The sequence below is a fragment of the Onychomys torridus genome, chromosome 19, assembly GCF_903995425.1.
Source record: "Onychomys torridus chromosome 19, mOncTor1.1, whole genome shotgun sequence".
In the NCBI taxonomy this organism is placed as follows: domain Eukaryota; kingdom Metazoa; phylum Chordata; class Mammalia; order Rodentia; family Cricetidae; genus Onychomys; species Onychomys torridus.
The window spans coordinates 20,180,550-20,193,453 of NC_050461.1; positions in this window are offsets into that span (position 1 = coordinate 20,180,550).

The following is a 12,904-nucleotide window of genomic DNA, read 5'->3' on the forward strand; positions in this document are numbered from 1 at the left end:
AATAACCCATAATGGGGAACTAAAGTTCCAAAGAGGTCACCTAGACACAAATCAAAATAAAGACTTAAACCTAAGCATGCAGGTTCTATTTTTATAGAATTTTATTAAATCAAGATTAAAATTATCATCTTAATCTACAAGCAAAGTAGTAAATATTTTCCAAACTTGACTACATTACTCTAGATGTCTGTATTTAAAAAGTTCATTTTTGATTTCTTAAAGAAAATATTTTAAAATTAAATTAATTATTTAATAATACAGCCAATATTATTTTTATTGACATCATTATTTTACTTTAAAAAGAAGTAGCTGAGTATTGACTCAAAGCAATGTACCGTCTAAGAGGTAGGAAAAGTATTCTTTGAATCTATTTGAAGCAAGTGAATGAATAATTATCATACAAAATTTAGATCCCTTAAAAGTTAAAATTTTCAAAATGCCATAGAGAAGTCTGTAAATGGAACTACAAATCTGGAGAAGTTTTCCTAAATGAATGATTTTAAAATTACAGTTGAAATGATACAATGCTTCACCTAGAAGGTTTGGAAAGGCACGGCATTTACAAAGTAGCACAAATACAAGACTGCATCCACTTTAAGAAGGAAGATCAGTTTATTCCTCCTCCCAGGGAGATCCAAAAACACCCCTTGAGTCCTCCTTGTGACTTAGCTATTCTGGGTCTATGGATTGCAATATGATTATTCTTTATTTTACAGCTAATATCTACTTATAAGTGAGTGCATACCATGTTTGCCTTTCTGAGTCTGGGTTCCCTCACACAAGATGATGTTTTCTAGTTCCATGAGCTTGCCTGCAAATTCCATGATTTCACTTTTTTTAACAACTGAGTAATACTCCATTCTCTGGGTGAGGATTGTTTCCAGTTTCTGGCGATTATGAATAAAGATGCTACAAACATTGTTGAGCAAGTGCCCTTAAGGTATGATGGAGCATCCTTTGGATGTATGCCCAGAAGTAATAGAGCTGGGTCTTAGGTAGATCAATTCCAAATTTTCTGAGGAAACACCATATTGATTTCCAAAGTGGCTATATAGGTTTGCATGCCCACCAGCAATGAAGGAGTGTTCTCCTTGCTCCACATCTTCACCAGCATGAGTTGTCACTTATGTTGTTGATATTATCCATTCTGATAGGTGTAAGATGGAATATCAAAGTAGTTTTGATTTGCATTTCCATGGTGGCTAAGGATGTTGAATATTTCTTTATGTGCTTCTCAGCCATTTGAGATTCCTCTGTTGAGAATTCTGTTTAGATTTGTGCCCTATTTTTAAATTGTATTTTTTAATGTCTAGTTTCTTGAGTTCTTTATATATTTTGGATATTAACCCTCTGTCAGATGTGGAGTTAGTAAAAAATCTTTTCCCATTCAATAGGCTGCTGTTTTGTCCTTTTGATTTGTCCCTTTTTAGTTTCAAGAGGTGGCATGTAGTAATTGTTGATCTTAGTGCCTGCACTATTAGTGTTCCTCTTCAGGAAGTTATCTCCTGTGCCAATATGTGGTAGACTAGGGGGAGGTAGGGATGGGAACAGGAAGGATCAGGTCGGGGTAGAGGGAGAGAGTACTGGGAGAGCAGACTGGAATGGAGGGATTTCTGGGGCAAGGTAGAAACCTACTGAAATGGAAACTCCCTGGAATCTACGAGGGTACCCTAGCAAAGACTCCTAGTAATAGGGGCTATGGAGCCTGAGCTATCCATCTTCTGTAAAACTAGGCAATGTTTCCAGTAGTTGGACTGGAACACCAACCCAGCCACAAAACCTTCAACCTACAATTTGTCCTGTCTGCAAGATGTGCTGGGGTAAAGGTGGCACAGAACTTCTGGGAGCTGCCAATCAATGACTAGTTCAACTTGAGACCCGGGCCACTAGGACTCATGACTGACATTGCTTGGAGGACAAGGAACCAGAGACTAAATAGTCCAGAGACCTAGATTAGAACGAAACATGACTGGTACACACACACACACACACACACACACACACCCCTAAATGATTCTAATGATACTCTTCTTTGCTCATAGACCAGAGCCTAGCACAATCATCATCAGAGAGGGTTCAAGATACAACAACCCACAGCCAAACATTAGGTGGAGCTCAGGGAATCCTGTTGAAGAGGAGGAGGAAGGCTTGCAGAAGCCAGAAGGGTCAAGGACACTACAAGAACATGGCTCACTGAATTAACTAACCAGGGCCCACAGGAGCTTGCCGAGACTGAAGTGACAATCAGGGAGCCTATGTGAGTTACGGTTGTGTAGGTTGGTGTTGTTGTGGAAGTCCTAACCATGGAAGCAGGAGCTATCACTGACTCTTTTCCCTGCTTTTGGGACCCTTTCCTTCTCCTGTGTTGACCTTGCTCAGACTTGATATGAGGGTATGCAACTAGTCTAATTGTAACTTGTTATACCATGTCTGCTTGATATTCCCTGGACGATAGCTCTTTTCTGAAGAGAAATGGAGGAGTAGTGGATCTAGAGGAGAGGGTAGTTGTGGGAGGAGGAATTGGAAGGAGAGGATAAAGGGGAAACTTCCATCAGGATGTATTGTATAAGAGAAGAATAAATTAATTAAATTAACATAAAAGAACAAAGATCACAGAAAAACATAGAAATAAGACCTGTGACTGATTCAACAAACATGTCAATATGTTATTATGCAAAATTCATCTTACCTGAGGGGATGCTAAAGTTTAAAAGACATAGCACATTACTGATATTTTCCCAGTTCAACATGGCTTGAATACGGTATTGAGGAATACAGTGTGTCATGGAGGAAAAAACCTAATGACTTACTTGCCAAGAGTCGAGTGCCTTGCCTCCCTTATCTGGAACACAGTACTGAATGCATCTTCAGAATAACTTCCATGGTGAAATGACCACTGAGGGGACAGAGATTGAAACAGTGAGATCCTGCAGGAAAGAAACTAAGAGAATGGCTGACGCTTAAGAGGGCAGAACTCAAAGGAAGTCCATGGGAAAACTGTGACATCTTGTCCTGAGGGATGGAGGCACCAAAAGCAAGCAAAAGCACTCCAAGACACCTACTAGATTTCAGTACCACTATGAATGTAGAAATGGGTGGGAAAGGACTTGTTTTTTCTTTATTACACATTTTTTAACAGTACACAAGGATTTCAGTTAGTTTTTTAAAAGACATATGTAATAAAAAAAAAAAAAACTTCTTTCCAACAGATGGCATCTTCTAGGAAGAAACCAAATTTACAAGGATGCTACAGGCAGCAACATCTAATATTTAATCTCATAGTATTTCTGATTAAGTGGCACAAAATAAAATACGCCTTTTTCATGCTGAAAAGGAAAATGTAAGTTATGCAGCTGATCCAACAAAATCATAAGTAGAAAAATGAATCCATTGAAAGGGGGTTGTTAAGGGTAGGGGTGAGGGGCTGTCTTCGCCTGGATGACTAACAGTCTGTTACAGGTTATCTGCAATTCCAATACTGAAGAATTCTGTTTTCTAATCTGTGTAAGAAGAAAATTTGGTCATAGATTTTGTAGCAAAATGACTATTTATATTCACTCATTCATATTCATGGACCTATAGTTGGTATAAGCCGAGTAGTTGCCTGGAATGGTAAGAATAATTATGACAGATAATTAAGCAGTCGCTCCCCACCCAGTCATGCCTAAATTCTTATCTAGTGTTTTTCAATGCACCCTGTAAAACTACAGAAGAGGTTGTTGTTACTGCCACTTGATAGACGGGAGGCATTCAGCACCACTGTATTCTAGTAAGTGATGCCCTGCCATCACTAAATTCTAGTATGGTCAGAATAGGGCAAGAAACAGGAATGCCACCAGCTCTGGACTCTGCCTTCCTGCTTCATGGAGAGTTTCTTTGATATTTTTCCTTTAGTCTGCTTCATTTTTCTGTCACAGGAAAGCTCAATACCACTGTCACTGAAAAGTATTTGTTAGGATTTCTAGCGGACTGAAGGTTAAGAAACCTGTGTGGGTAACCTTGTTGAAGGCCCAACAGGTCATGTTCTCTTTAAACATGCACTTTACATCTCTGTCATTGTTTTTGTTTTCAGTTGTTCTAAGAACAATGTAATAGCTTTCACATGCCAATGGTTGAGGACTTTGGATCTCTATTAAACTTGATTACCCAGAAGCAGTAACTATAAGATTAAATATGTGTTCAGCCTTCCTGGTTCACCCCTCCTATTTTCTGTATACTTTAAGATAATCTAATGTGCCATATGTCATTGAGAATGAATTGCAGTGGTGTGTGTGTGTGTGTGTGTGTGTGTGTGTGTGTGTGTGTGTGTGTGTGTGTGTTTTGCTGGAAATTGGCCTCCCTCATGTTGGGCAAACACTCTACCACTGAACAATATCCCAAGCCCAGCCTTTTTATTTGCTTACACTTGGATCTAGTTTGGCACATTTTGATTGTTCCTAAAGCTTTCTTTCTCCTGCCATCTCTGTTAAGAAACATCCCTGACCCACATGCTTGTCAATGAAAACATACTAAGATGGCCTTCACTTTGTTAACATTAGTAAAGTCTTAAACCAAAGAAATATCACTCAACTAGTGGTTTCTCTGGGGGTTGTAGAATATTCAAAAGATTCTCTTTCACAGGACCTAACCTTGAAACAGGAACAGGAACATGGTTTACTCTCGAAATAAGGTATTTTATATCCTTCAAAGAGAGCAAAAGAACCATATGCTAGATACCAAAGGGAATAAATACTTCTGTTATTGATTAGTCATAGTTCCTCTAATACACAAATACATCATTAGGAAAATTCTAATGGATGTAAATATATATATATATATATATATATATGTATATATATATATATATATCAAATTTATGAAGCTGTTTATGGGTGAGCTTATTTAAATCAGTGGTTCTTGACCTGTGGTTCATAACCCCTTTGGCAAACCTCTGTCTCCAAAAATAATTACATTGTGATTCATAACAGTAGCAAAATTACAGTTATAAAGTAGCAACAAAGATAATTTTATGGTTAGAGGTGTCACCACAACATGAGGAACTGTATTAAAGGGTCAGAGCATTAGGAAGGTTAAGAATCATTGATTTAAACATTCTACCAAACTAGCAGAGTGACTGCTTATCTCTTTCTTCGACTGAAACAATAGTTTGCAAGATGGAGAATTCGGTTATGGGAGCCACAACTCTTACTTGTGTGGGGGGTTTTTTCCTGGAGTTCACAGCATCTGTCCTTTTTATGATGCAGGATGTTTCTTGGCTGATTTGTTTGGAGCCTGAGGAGAGAGATGTCTTTATGTGTTTTTCTCTGGGTATTTCACACCAAGTTTGTCTTCCGAGCTCTGATCTCTTTGCTTTCAGGCATCCCTCAGAACTGGTGACCCCCAGGTATCATTTCCGGACTCTTGTTTCAAATACGCTGCCTGCATCCAGACTGCCTATGGTTGTGTTCCTCCACACAGGGGATCTTCTTGAGCTTTTGTCATTGTTTGCTTCCAGGCACTCATCAGGACAGACATGTCACAGCTGCTTCTGAGATACGGCAGCCACAGCTTGGGGCTAAATCGTGACGGATGTGTGCTGGCTGCCTGTCACCTAAGCTCTCTTTAATAGCTGGTGGCAGCTTCCAACACTTCTGCGTCTCTCCTGCATTCATATGAATTAATGAAATGTCAAGCCTCAAAATGTAAATACTGAAGCTTTGAAAGCCAGGCTAAAGTTACCAGTGAGACTGCTCTTTTATCATCATCGGAACGCTTCACGGGAAAATGACAACATTGTTGTAGCAAAAGAAGGAAAGTTCAGACACGTGCGGTTGTTTGCCATGCTGGCCCGTTCACATCTACCTCTAGATATGTTGGTCTTGCCTTCCCTGCCCTCTACCTTACTTCTCATGATGATTGCCATGACCTCTCACTGAGCAAATTCAGCTGTGCTGTCTTTGCCTACTGGATTCTGAAGGTATTCAAGATTTATGCCTTATAAATTTATCATCATTTATAATGTTACACATACAATGAGTCATACTTATTCCATGCAGTGTACATCAGTTCTCTTCCCATAAGAATGGGAATGGGAACCAAAGTAATATGCAGTATTCAGAATAGTAAATAGACAGAATATATGTGTGTTCTTTCATGAGCCTAGAAATACACAGAATATGTGCTTTTTTGTGAATTTTATCTAATTGGAAAACTGTGAAGAATTTTTTTCAATACCCAGAATCTGTACATATATGAGGGAAAACTAACGATTTGATTGTGGTGATATTTTAATTGTGCTGAAATGTGATTTTATTTGTATGTTAATAAATAAAGTTTGCCTGGAGATCAGAAGTCATTAGCAAGCCAGAAACAGAAGTCAGGTGGTGGTAGTCCACGCCCTTAATCCAATCACATGGCAGGCAGAGTCTCTGTGGTCAAGGACACAGCCAAGTATGGTGACGTGAACCTTTAATCCCAGTACCAACCATAGAGACCTGGAGGTCTGTAGAGACAGGCAGTGATGAGGGAGTCATGTGGTTGGGTTTAGAGCCAATGAAAAGGCAGAACAGAAAGGCAATAAAAACACAAGTCAGACAGGAAAAAGCTATCTGGGGAAGTAACGGAAGTGAGTGGTAAGCTAAAGGTAGTCTTGGCTCTTCTCTAGTGTTCTGATCTCTTGGGCTTTTAACTCTGTATTTGGCTCTGTGTTTCTTATTTAATAAGACTGTTTAGAATTTCATCTACATTTGATTGGAAAATAAATTATTGCCATCTCTCATGAGAAAATTTTCTTGTTAAATGTAAAGTTTTATAAACTGTCTTCATCTTCAAATCAGGAATTCTAGTTCAAAGAATGTGGTCCGTGAATATAAGCAAGCAAGCATGTACACTGCAACACTTGGTAAAAGTGCTGCTTTTATTAACAGGTATCTGAACACTAATCAATTTGGCAGTAGTAAAACAGCAGTATACCCCTGCCACAGACAATGAAGCAACCCTGAAGAAAACAAAAGACATCTAACTGCACTAGAAAAGACAAAGCTCATGCTGCACTGTTCAGATAACAGCAACGAAGAATATAAACAAGCAAACAGCAAGCAGGTTCACCACTAAGTTGTAGAAACATAAAGTAGACACCAGCCCTTTCCTATAGCAGAAGCAGAAAGCACATGCTGAGAGAAGCTGTCAGCACAGAGACCAGCCTAGCAGGGGAGCAAGAGTCATTTTCATCTTGGCTAATCTTTTGGGGGACTTAGTAAATAACGTTTGGATGTCTACTATACTCCAGCCATTGTACTATATTATTTCATCTTAATGTTTTCAATAATAGTGCATCTTTAGTCATTTGAAAATATTTTATTAAATAGACATGTTCTAACCCTAAACATTGACATAATTTATAGAACTTTTGAATAGAAACATTTAAATTTGTTAATACAAGTCATTCATGAAAAAATATCAAGAGTGTATTCTAAATAAATCAATGCTGTTGACATGTAAAATTTATTAATCTTATCAAAACTGAAGTAACACAATCCTTAAATTTATCAAGACACATGATTCATACATATATGTGCTAGTTTGGTTTCTGCTGAGCTGATAAAACATTCTAAACAAAAGCAACATAGGGGAAAAAAAGGTTTTATTTAAGCTTGCACTTCCAGGTAACAGTCCCTTACTGAGAGAAGTCAGGCCAGAAACCCCAGGCAGGAATCTGAAGACAGAAACTAAAATAGAGACCATGGAGGAATGCTGTTTGCTGGCTTGCTCATTCACTCATGCTCAACTGACTTTCTTGTACATCCCAGCCATGCCTACCTAGGGATGGTGCTGCCTAGAGTTCTGTGGGTTCTCTTACACCATTCATCAATTTAGACAAACTTCAGAGGCATGGCCCAGGCAGCCTTGGTTTAGGCAAGTCCTCAACAGAAGTTTGCTCTTTTCAGGTGAATGTAGGTTGTATCAAGTTGACAGTAAAAATAACTAGCACAGTACATGCCATGTCAACCTGATGCACAGACCAACTACTGCTGATCCATAATCTGTCTTTTCTTGTCACTATCTCCAAACATAGTGCAACCTTTAACAGTACAACACTCTTTAAAATTTCAATATTTTGAAAGGCAAAGGTCTCTTTGAAAATTCATTCTTTTAACTATGATCTCCTGTAAGATATTAAAACAATTATATACTTTATTACAAAAAGAAAGAACCAAGGCACGAAACAATCACATTCTATCAAAAACAAAATCTGGCAGTATAAATGTAAATCTTGCAGCTCTGGGGGACTTGGTTGGCCACATTTCTCTAGCTTGGCCGTTGTCATCAGACACAGCTTATCTTGTAAGCTCAGGCCAGCTCTACTTCACATCTACCACTGCTCTTAGCAGACCTCCCATGGTCCTGGCATCTCTACTATACTGGGGGATCCATTGTAACTGAGGTGCCTTCCACAATGGCCTTTCTCAGCCTCTCTTCAGGTACTCTGTCCCTGCTACATGGTGCCAGGCTTCAGCAATTATCTATGCTCCTCTCCCCTCTCAATCTTCCAGCTTTAATGTCTTCAAAACCAGTACTATGTGGAAGACTAGTATATACTATCAAATTTCACTGCCAGCTTGAAACACAGCCTTGGCCACCTTGGATCACAGTTTCTGTATACTGACTATTGAAAGACACCCCAGAATATTTCACCTCAAGGATATTGATCTCATATTAATCACAGATGATTCCTTAACACCAGCTCTCTAGCATCCATTGTCATAGTGAAGCACAGAAGGTTTCACATTAGTGGTAGTAGTTTCTTGTTAATCAAAGCTGATTCTTCAGCCCCAAATGACCAGCAGCAACCACAGAATACCACAGGATATCACACAAAGAGCCCCTAGTCCAGTTCTTAAGTCCTTGATCTCCTCTGCAACTTCGCAAGCCAGGTCTTCATTGTCTACATTTCTCTTAATATTCTCATTTTCCAGTCTCTTACTAATTGAGCCAACTAAGCTCTGGGCACTCATTAGCTTCTCCAGCTCAAAGATCCAATTGTTTTCACAATTCCTTCCAAAAAACCAACTTGGTCAAGCCCATTACAGTAATACCCTACTTTCCAGGTAACAACTCTATTAAGCTCTGAGTACTCAATAGACTGTGCTGGGTTGTACTTTTTGTAGCTGGAAGTTTTCTTGTGTCCCACCTGGTCCGCAGCCACTTAGATGCAGGTAAACATATAGAGGCTTATATTAATTAAAAATGCTCAACCATTAGCTCAGGCTAACTATTGACCAGCTCTTACACTCAAACTCAGCTAATTTCTGTTAATCTATATGTCACCACATGCTCCGTGGCTTTACCTGTGTGCTGTTACATGCTGCTCCCTGGAAGGCGGGCTGGCATCTCCTGACTCTGCCTTTTCCTTTCCAGAATTCTCCTTATATGCTTATCCCACCTATAATTCCTGCCTGGCTATCAGCCAATCAGCATTTTTTTTAAACCAGTGTACAAAACCATGATCCTGTAGCATTTATTGTCAACTCCACATACCTGAAATCACCAGAGAAGAGAAAACTTTAGCAGATTATATTCCCATATCAACCTGACCTGTGGTCACATCTGAGAGAGATTGTCTTGATGTGAGAGGATCCAGCCCATTGTGGGTAGCACAATCCCTAGGCAGGTGGTTTAGAGCTGTATAAGACATCTAGATGAGTGTGAGCCAATGAGCAAACCAGCAATTGACATTTTTCTATGGTTCCTGCTTCCAGCTACCCCCTGATTTCCCTCAAAGATGGACCGACCTGGAAGTGTAAAGTAAGATAAATCTTTTCCTCTTTAAATTGCTTTTAGTAATGGTGCTTATCCCAACAACAGAAAGCAAAATAACACAATATAGGCACATGCCAAGGTTTCAGAGGAGTTACTGAAAGAAGAGTTGATTTTCTGGCTGAATCATCATAAAAAGGAACTAATTTCCATAATATCTCCCAACACTTCTATTTAGCACCTTGTGGAATCACAGAACATTTTACATGAGTGTAGATATCAATTTGAAGCTGACTTCAGGAAAGAGTCCATTTGTTTCCTCCTAGAGGACACTTGCATTGCTTGGCTCCCAGCAAATTTGCAATCATCAAATTCAGAAAAAAGCTGATTGACTATTTCCCATGCTGCACCACAAAAGTATCTACAATGAAACCATTCCCTTTGGCTTTGTGATGACAACAGGTCCATTTGGGTGATCCTACCTCTCCATTTCAAAATCCTTTCACTTAGTCCCCTCTTTTTTTTTTTTATTATGTGTTTTAATTTTATACATCAGCCATGGGTTCCCCTGTCCTCCCCCCTCCCACTAGTCCCCTCTTATACTTATTGTCCAACGTTATGGTAACATATTCACAAGTCTAGGATTGGATTGTTGATATTTTTGTTGGACCATTAATCTGCCAGACAAATCAATAAATGAATTTTTGGTAGTTTGAGTAAATTCTCAAAATGTCTTTCTCTGTAGGAATGAATTTGCAAAAACTATATTACTAAAAGTGTGTATCATTATACAGCTGTCACTAAATGGGCAGTGTGCTAGCTATAAAGACATAGAGAAGAACACTTCATTGCTTTTAAAGAACTCCAAAGGCAAGGTGCAATGGCACATACCAAACATACCTCTAATACCAGCTACTCGGGAGACTGAGGAAGCGGTATACAACTTGTCTGTGCACAACCCTGGGTTTGATCCCCCACTGGAGCAAAACCAACCCAACCATCATTGCTACCACTGCCCCAGCACCACCACTACCACCACCACCACAACAATAAAACACAGACATACTTGGTGTATTGGTTGCTTCTCTGTTGCTGTGGTAAAATAACACAACCAGCAGCAATGTAAGGAACACTGTTTATTTTGGCTTACAGTTCCAGAGAGAAGAAATCCATAATGATGGGGACAGCATGGAATCGGGGATGGGAAGCAGAAGGATCACATTTTGTCTATGCACAAGAAGTGGAAAGAACAAAACTCTAAGAGACACAATGCTGTAATCTCACCCAAACCCACCCCAAACGGTGTGCTTCCTTGAGCAAGGATCCACATTCAAAAGTTCCCTAACCTCCCCAAACAATGTCACCAACTGGGACCACCTTTGAAAGAACACATGGCAGACATTCCTTATTCAAACTAAAACAGTTTACTACTACATTACATAAATTACGTGAAAATAAATTTTGGATTTTGAAGTTAATTCATCTAAGGACCATATTAAACATATTTCCCCTTTGGCTATTTCATTTTCTCAGAGGACATTCAGAAGTGGGTCTAATGAAAAGCAGGCTAATAAAAACTAACTCTGTGCTGTTCAAATGTTTAGGCCAGTCCAGCAACAGCGTCTGTGGTATAGCTAGATGCGCAAGTTCTCAGCCCCCAATCCCCAAGCCTAGTGAATCAGAAACTCAGGGAAGGTAGTTTCTGCCTATTTTAACAAGCCTTCATGTTGATTCCTAGAGGACCTCTGTTCTAAGCTAGGTAGTAGCACAAAAAAAAATTAAAAAACCCTTTGGTCCCAGAATTTAATTTCCACCTGTGTCCCTGAAGGTCAGTTGCATACATCTACTGTCACACTGAGGCAATCAAAGTTCCACATAGTTCTGCTAAATGGACATTAACTCTTCCAGATGATCCATAGTGACGCCAGATCCTAACATCTGCCACAAACAATAGTTACTTGCCTTGCAGAGTTCCTCCCTTCTATTGATGTTCTGATTATCTCTCTCTAAAGCTGATCACTTGAATGGGCACAGTGTATCTTAAACCTTCCTGTGTCCCCGCACTAAGATAAACAGCAGATCAAACTATGGCTTCCTTCTGTACAAGAAGTCTCTACTATCTTTTATCAGACAAATTGTTTGGAAAACACTACACTATATATTTTTTTCTCTTCAGGGCATCTTATCTTTCTGAACTGCCCTGCAGGTAATCTACCATCATAAAGTATTACTAACATGTCTCTTTAGCTCCTTAGCGTAGCAGGAATAGTATTAGCAGGAAATAACTACACTTCTAAATGTGGATAAAAATCTTAAAACTAAATTTGGTTTAGAAGGATAACTAGACCCCAGGCATACTGTGGCTTTTGCTGTTATCATGAGCCATGGACATTAATACAGACCCTGGCTATGGTAGGACAACAGACACAGACATAGTGCTTGGTAGCAGCCTGGGCCTGATGCCACCATGGCCCCATGTGGCACCAGAGGCCACTCAGATCAGCATTGCCCCCACAGCAGCATGGTCCCAGGACACCAACATGGTCCCAGGTGGCAGCCCAGACCCCTGGCATCAGCATGGCCTTCTATGGTATCAGGAGCCATGGACATCAACACAGACCTTGGCCACAAGGATGCTCAGGGTCTAGGCCACAACCTACAGCCATGTTAGTGTCTGAGGGCTATGCCTCTACTGGGGCCATGCTGAGCCGGGTGGCTTGTGCTGACACACTGAGGCATGGTGATATCCAGGCCTGAGCTGTTGCCAAGGCCATGTCTAGATCTGTGTTCCTGCTATAGCTGGGGTTTGTGATAATGTCCTTGTCGCCACAAGGGGTCATAGAAATCACGTGTTGAAATCTGAGGGCCATGCTAAGCCAAATCCACCCGTCACTGACCCTGGCATAGCTGGCCCTGCCCATAGCTGGACAATGCCGCACAAGAGCTTCCTCCAGCTCCCATGAGAAGGCTGGCCCCTCACTCACCATGGGTATGGGAGAGCTGGTCCTGATGGCATGGGCCTAGGAGAACTGGCTCTGCCCCTGCCTGAGGGAGATAGTCCCAATGACTCTGACTGACCAGTTTAGCTACCACCCAGACCCACATCATGGGCCTCGAGTTGGCCCACCCTAACATCTACTCCATCTGTGACCTGCTGGTGTGTGTGAGG